The sequence below is a fragment of the Falco cherrug genome, chromosome W, assembly GCF_023634085.1.
Source record: "Falco cherrug isolate bFalChe1 chromosome W, bFalChe1.pri, whole genome shotgun sequence".
In the NCBI taxonomy this organism is placed as follows: Eukaryota; Metazoa; Chordata; class Aves; order Falconiformes; family Falconidae; genus Falco; species Falco cherrug.
Genome location: NC_073719.1, coordinates 7,216,591 through 7,223,808, shown reverse-complemented (window position 1 = coordinate 7,223,808; position 7,218 = coordinate 7,216,591).

Here is a 7,218-nt window from a genome sequence, read left to right as displayed (position 1 = left end):
TATGCCCCTGACAAGTTTACCAAATGATGGGGACTTTTTAGTTGGGGCATAAGAAAGAACATATAAACAAATGAGTAAACAAAAGTAGCTACTTGACTAAGAATTATTTTTCTCTTAAATGTCTAGCTAGGTTTATGGCTGCATGATAGCGGGTTCCACAGGATTCTTTACAGACTTTAATCTGAAATTTGGAGGAAGAACAAGCTTCCTGTGGTGGTTTCAACCAGTTGCTCTAAGGCTAATAAATTGTCAGATGATTAGGTTGGTTGTGGTTTATAAAAATATAATGAACTTAAGAAGCCCTGACTACATCCTGAGACCTTGCTGGTATTTGACATTTTAAAAAATGTGGTTTTGAGGGTCATAATATTTTAAACCGAAATATTACAGCTTCACAGGCATTTTCAGCTATAATTTTTTTACTCTAAATGATTCATAAGCAGGTTTGGCACTTCAGACTGATCTATGAAGCCTACTTTACTCTGTCTATAGCAGGGGTCCTCAAACTTTTTAAACAGGGGGCGGGTGCGTGGATGAAGTGGCAGGCAGTCATCTGCGGCTGCTTGGTTTCCCCCCCAACCCCCGGTGGGGGGGGGGGGGTGTGTCTGTAAATACCGGGGGCTGGATTGAGGACCCTGGGGGGCTGCGTCCAGCCTGCGGGCCATAGTTTGAGGACCCCTGGTCTATAGGATAATAGATGAGCTTTCTTCCAGTATTTCAGGTATCTACCACCAACTGAGAATGGAAGATGTAATGTTAAATCATGTAACTAGTTAAAACTTGACTTTTTGTTTATGCAACTGCATGGCGCACAGATTTGCATGACAAAACATATAAACCGTTATACTCTTTTACATGCATATTTTAAAATAAAAATCAAATTAAGATATCTAGTAATTTTAGCTTCTAGATGTTGCTATTTTTACTTTTTATTTGTTAAAAGTGTATTTGACCGCATACAAGTATTAACATGACTCGGGGTTAACAAGTTGATTGTCATTGATTATCTTCTTAACTATATAAATTGGCTCACTTAAATGCCATGAGGCTTTCTGTGTGTGGTACATTTAATGTATTTTCATAAATCGGGCAAAAGAGAATGAGGATAAAGTTTCAGTTTAATGTATGTGATGACAAATCCATGGCAAACTTATGCTTATAAAGTTTTCTCTTCAGTTTAATTATTTCCTTTTGCATTAAGATAATGTAATTTTTTATAGGCTTTAGTGTACAGGAAATGCAAAGGAACAGGTTTAAATTTCAGGCATTATTTTTACCTTTTCTTGTTTGAATTCAGACCTAGAAGTTACATTTGCTTTTTGTTTTTCTTTCCATAATGGAAAAAAACCCCAACAAAGTAGATAAAAAATTTTTCCATGGCATGCTGTTACTACTTACAACCAGAGAAATGGCAGGTGTGGGATCTTGAATTGCTGAAGAAGGGCCTGTAAGGATATTGGGAAGGTGGAAGTTTGCTCCATGAATAACTACTAAAGTATTTCAGCAAGGTGTGTCTCTCTTCCTCCCCATAGAGGCCTTAATAAAAGGGTTACTTTTGATGCAGTTACAGACAGGAAGTGCTTCTTTCCAATGAGTTTCACATATGGAACAGGATCTTCCCTAGCAGCATAAACCTCCTCAGAGATGGTACCAATTAACAGTAGTACCTCTACTTGAAATGCAACCAGTAGAACTGTGTAGGATAGAGTTTTTTCCCTTAAAGCACTATGAAGTTGGTCTAGTTTCAGGTTGTGGGGTTTTTTTTTTTAATCCTTTAGGAAAAAAGGACTATGGTGGGTTAACTTTGGCTGGTTGCCAACCACCCAAGAACTCCCCCACCTCAGCAAGATGGGGTAGGAAAAAAAGATGAAAAAGCTTCTAACAATCATGGGCAAGACAGACTGGGGGAAGACTGATTAAAATTATTGCCAATTAAAAATGGAGGATAGTGAGAAACAAAAACAAAACTAAAAACACCTTCCCCTCCCCTTTCTCCCCCTTCCCAGGCTCAGCTTCATTCCCAACCCTTCTTACCCACCCCCCAGCAGTACCAGTCTCCCATGTTGGTCCTTTCCATAGGGTGTAGTTTATGCTAGGAGCCTGCTCCTGCCTGGGGCCCTCCATGGGCTGCAGGGGAACAGCCTGCCTCACCATGGTCTTTACCATGGGCTGCAGGGGAATCTCTGCACAGGCACCTGGAGCCCCTCCTTCCCTGACTTTGGTGTCTGCTGAGTTGCTGCTTGCATCTTTCTCCACTTCTCCCTCACAGCTGCTGCATCATGTTGTTTTACCCTTTCTTGAATATGTTATTAGAGGCACTACCCACGTTGCTGATTGGCTAAGCTTTGGCCTGCAGTGTGTCCATTTTAGAGCTGGTTGGAACTGGCTCTGTCAGACATGGGGGCAGCCAGATCCTGGTGTCTTTTCACAAAGCTGTGCACCTCCCCCCCAACCTTGCCATATATACTCAATGCATTCTACCCTTCACCTAAACTGCCTTTATCTCAACTCAAGTGTAGTCAACTGGCTCCGTATTAGTTCAAACTTGAAATTTAGACAAAGTATGTAAATAACTAACAAAAAACCAAGAAATAATTTGAAAAACAGAGGATGTTACAAATACTTAAGAGATGGCCTTGGGAGAAGGAACAGTCACCATAAATATGTCAAGCTGGGACATAACAAGATAAGCTCAAGGAGAACCAAATGGTTAATGAGATGAAACAGAAAATTACTGGAAATGTGTGTGTGAACTTGTATACAGGGAGAAATTTTATTATCCTTTGTATTATTTGGAATAATAACGTTGTGTCTTTACAAGTATACCAACTTAAAATTAGAAATTAAATTAAATAGGTTAATAGTTGCCTCTTACTTGATCTTGCCAATACTCAAAGGTAACCAGGGTAGTCTTCCAGGTCCATGGGACCATAATGTTCACCTCAAACTAATTGAGGTAGCAATGAAAATTGTGAATAAGACAAATTGTTGAGTCTGTACACACTTCCCTGAACATGCAAAGAAAGGAATTTCACAGGAATCCCCATTCCAGCAGAAACATCTTGGCAAAACTTATGGAGAAATACTTCTTTCAATATAAGTTTAGATAGCCAATAACAAGAATGGGACATAGAAGTTCCAGGTCACCAGAGTGGTTATTGCAAATGTGTCCAGCAGTGTACGCCTCTAAAAGGCATTAGTAAATTTGACTGTAATAACAATATGGTTATGGTAGGGAACTATTCTAAGTGCAGTGAAATTATAAATTTGGGATGGAATTTTTGAAAGTCCTGGCCTGCTCCAAAAGGAAAAAGTTGCTATTGGCTTTGTGGGGAAAAAAGGCTAGAAAAATTTTACCAAAGAATTAGGCAGGAATATGTACCCTAGGAGCACTAGTTCCAAGCGTTATGGTAATAAAAAAAGTGAGATTCTAAAGCCTGGTTGAGAACTTATTTACAGAGACATAAAAGAGTCTGTAATCCACTGACTGACAGACCTACAGCTTTTCACTCTTTTGCTCAGTGGCTAGGAGTAAGTGAATTAGAAAAAGCTATTGTAAATATCTCTGCAATTATAGAAAAAAATGGGAATGAAACTGCTGATACCAATGCGGCTTTACAACAGGAAGTTAGACAATTAGCTGACATTGTAATTCAAGATAGAATGGCTTTAAATATGCTTTTAGCTTCACAAAGGGGAGTGTGTACTGTACTAAATTGTAGTAGTGTATATATGGATCGAAGTGGATGCATTTCTACTGATTTGAATGAAATTTGGAAGCAAACTAAAATTTTACATGAAATAGAGGATTTAAGAATAGCCCTACTTTGGTAATGCATTGGCCAAAGAACTGGAAGAGTGGCAAGGTAAGAATTCTTTAATTGCTTCAATATATAGATGATATCCTTCTGAACCAAAGACGAAACAGGAATGTCAGGCAGCCACCATTAGCTTACAGAATTTCTTGGGACTTGCTGGGTATTGAGTATCACAGAAAAAAAGCACAAATTGCTCAGCTAATTGTAGAATATCTGGATTTTGGGATATTTTTCAGGGTGAGAAGATCGGGAACAGAATGAAAAGAGGTGATATGCTGGATAACCCCTCAGAAATCAAAGAAAGAATTAAGAGGATTTTTAGGAATGGCTGGGTGGTGTTGCCTATGGATACCAAATTTCAGTTTTGTGGATAACTGGCTAGCTGAAAAGGGTCACATAGACATAGTCCAGCTGGCTGGACAAAAATGCACATCGCTCTCAGCTTATCTGAAGTAAAGCAAAAATACACTATCTTTGGCTGTCCTTGTTACACAATAACAGGAAGATTTCGGTGGGAAAAGAATGTTGCAGGTGGGAACAGATAACTACAGAAGAGAAACTAGGGGCGGACTTGGTATTTAGGCAACTAACCAATAATGAGCTTAACTTTTGTAATATGTATGAGCTAATTATAACAAGGCATAAAAGGTGACTGTAAGGGACAATAAACGAAGTCTGCTGATCACTCGTATTGAGTGACTGTGTCTTCCCTCCGTCGCGACAAATGGCGCCCGAACAGGGACCCTAGAGAGGGCTGAACCTGCGAGCCATGGTTCGACGGAGATTCGGGTACCGGTCCTGAAAGCAGCGCAGGAGGCGGAAGGGCACAGTCCCCGTGCCCGGGAGCACCTACAGAGGGTCCCGCCGGCCACGCGTCGCCGAAGTCTCGCAAAGGCTGCAACAGCGCTGACGAAGGTATGGAGAGACAAGCGACGTACGATTCGCTCATATGCTTTTTAGAAAAGCGGAGCGTTCAGGACATAGATTGTAAAAAGGAATTACTCGGGTTATTAGCGTATGGGATAGCATCCGCGTCCTCCGCGGCAGCGGCGAGCGGCGGCGCGCGGCCCGGCAGGCCCCTTCCCGGCCGCGGTTTCTCTCCAAGGCGGCACCCACCCCCCTCCGATCGGCGCCATGGCGATGCAAGCGGCCAAGCGAGCTACCGGCTGCCCCCAGAGGTCAATCGGATCCTTTATATTCGGAACCTGCCGTATAAAATCACAGCGGAGGAAATGTATGGTATGTTTGGGAAATACGGACCTATTCGACAAATCAGAGTTGGAAACACTCCTGAAACAAGAGGAACAGCTTAAGCTCCTCAAGGAAAAATACGGACTTGATTACAAACCCACCAAAAAAAGTGCTTCAGATGTCCCCTACAAGAAATGGGTTTCTGCTTTGAACTAGCAAACATCTCTGTGCTTAAAGAGAAGCCTTTTTGCCTTGATGGAGATAATTTATTCTGTATTCTATATTTATGCTGTATTCTGAATGTGGAAATTGGTTGGGACTAGAAGGCTGGCTTAAAGGCATTTTGCAAACGGGATTATTATTTTTGATCGTTATTATAATAATAGTTTCTTGATCAAAACCAGCCAACACTATTTGTAAGCATTAGGCATATCTGAAGAGAATGCCTTTATTTGAATCAGCAGTTAAGGTGTAGTTTAGTCTGATGCTGTGGTTTTATCTGCTTCTGGTGAATTTTTGAAGTGATGAAATCAGAGATACTAAGAGTTATGAGGTAATAAGATAATAATCTAAGTAAGGGTGCTGTCTTTTATGTCTACAAGTGCAATATGCTTTTATGTAGCAGAGAGAAACTTTAACAATAATGTTGCTTGAGCGAGATGTGCATGTGACAACTTGGGAAAAGGGATATCACAACTGGAGTGCAACAGTGTTTCTATGTCTGGCAGAGTGAAATCTTTCAAGCCCTGAGTTTAGACAGTCTAAAATAAATTGTTAGTATTCAGAAAACCCATCTTAAGCCTCTTTTGCTTACATAGTGTTATGGAAGTCAACTGCAATTGTAGAGAATTAATGATTTTTTAATACATATTAACAAATACTACTATTTTAACTTGAGGCAGTTGAGTGAGAAATACTCACGTGTAGCATTTGAGGGAATGTCAGCATAAATCGCACTTACAGTAAGACTGCATTTTTAATTACTGTACTCGTTAAGATTCGATGATGCCATAAGGCTAAGGCCTTTTATCACAGATCGGTTCTGAACTAAAAGGTGTGTGCACATGTAGATATGCACATTTGTGTTATTTTCCTTAATTGGCTACAAAATAATATAATTTGGTTGGGGACTAGATCTTGGGAATTTGTCTATTATACTTCTGTTTGTTAAGGAACGTGCATAACATACAGCACCCATGTAGGCTTGGCTTGTGGCATAGTTGTCAAATTTAGCATAGACATTCAGACAGATAAGCAACGTACTCTTCTTGTGTGTATGACCTACAAGCCATTATGGCTTAGTGTGTAAATCTGTATGTAACTATTGAAAAATCCACTTATGAATGTATATAGCTTAGAACTAATTTTTTCCCTTTGTTAATTCCTTGATATCAATGAGGTATTTTTCAGAAAATGTATGGACTGGTTGGTTGCATAAGGGCAGTTGTTATTTGGACAGAAAATTGTTAATGGTCAGGGATTTTCCACTAAAATATTTGCAAATATTCCTAGTCAAACATCAATTTGGTTTCTTTTTGGGTTTTGAGCTTGCATTAGTCCATGTTCAGAACCTTAAAATTACCTTTGAATTTTTTAAACTTTTTATATCACTGGAACAGAAAGAGCATCTAAATTAAAACTTCAAGCTAACTTTATTTTTCAAGTATTTCAGGAATTATACTTCTGAACTGAGATTTTATAAGTTGGCTGTGTATTTTCCTGTGTTAAAACGCTGTTATTGAAAATGGTCAACCAAGCCTATGTCGCCCAAAATAAAAACGGGGGAATTGTGGATAACTGGCTAGCTGAAAAGGGTCACATAGACATAGTCCAGCTGGCTGGACAAAAATGCACATCGCTCTCAGCTTATCTGAAGTAAAGCAAAAATACACTATCTTTGGCTGTCCTTGTTACACAATAACAGGAAGATTTCAGTGGGAAAAGAATGTTGCAGGTGGGAACAGATAACTACAGAAGAGAAACTAGGGGCGGACTTGGTATTTAGGCAACTAACCAATAATGAGCTTAACTTTTGTAATATGTATGAGCTAATTATAAGAAGGCATAAAAGGTGACTGTAAGGGACAATAAACGAAGTCTGCTGATCACTCATATTGAGTGACTGTGTCTTCCCTCCGTCGTGACACAGTTTAATTGCTAAACCGTTATATGCTGCTATCAAAGGGCCTGGATAAATTCTTGAATGGAC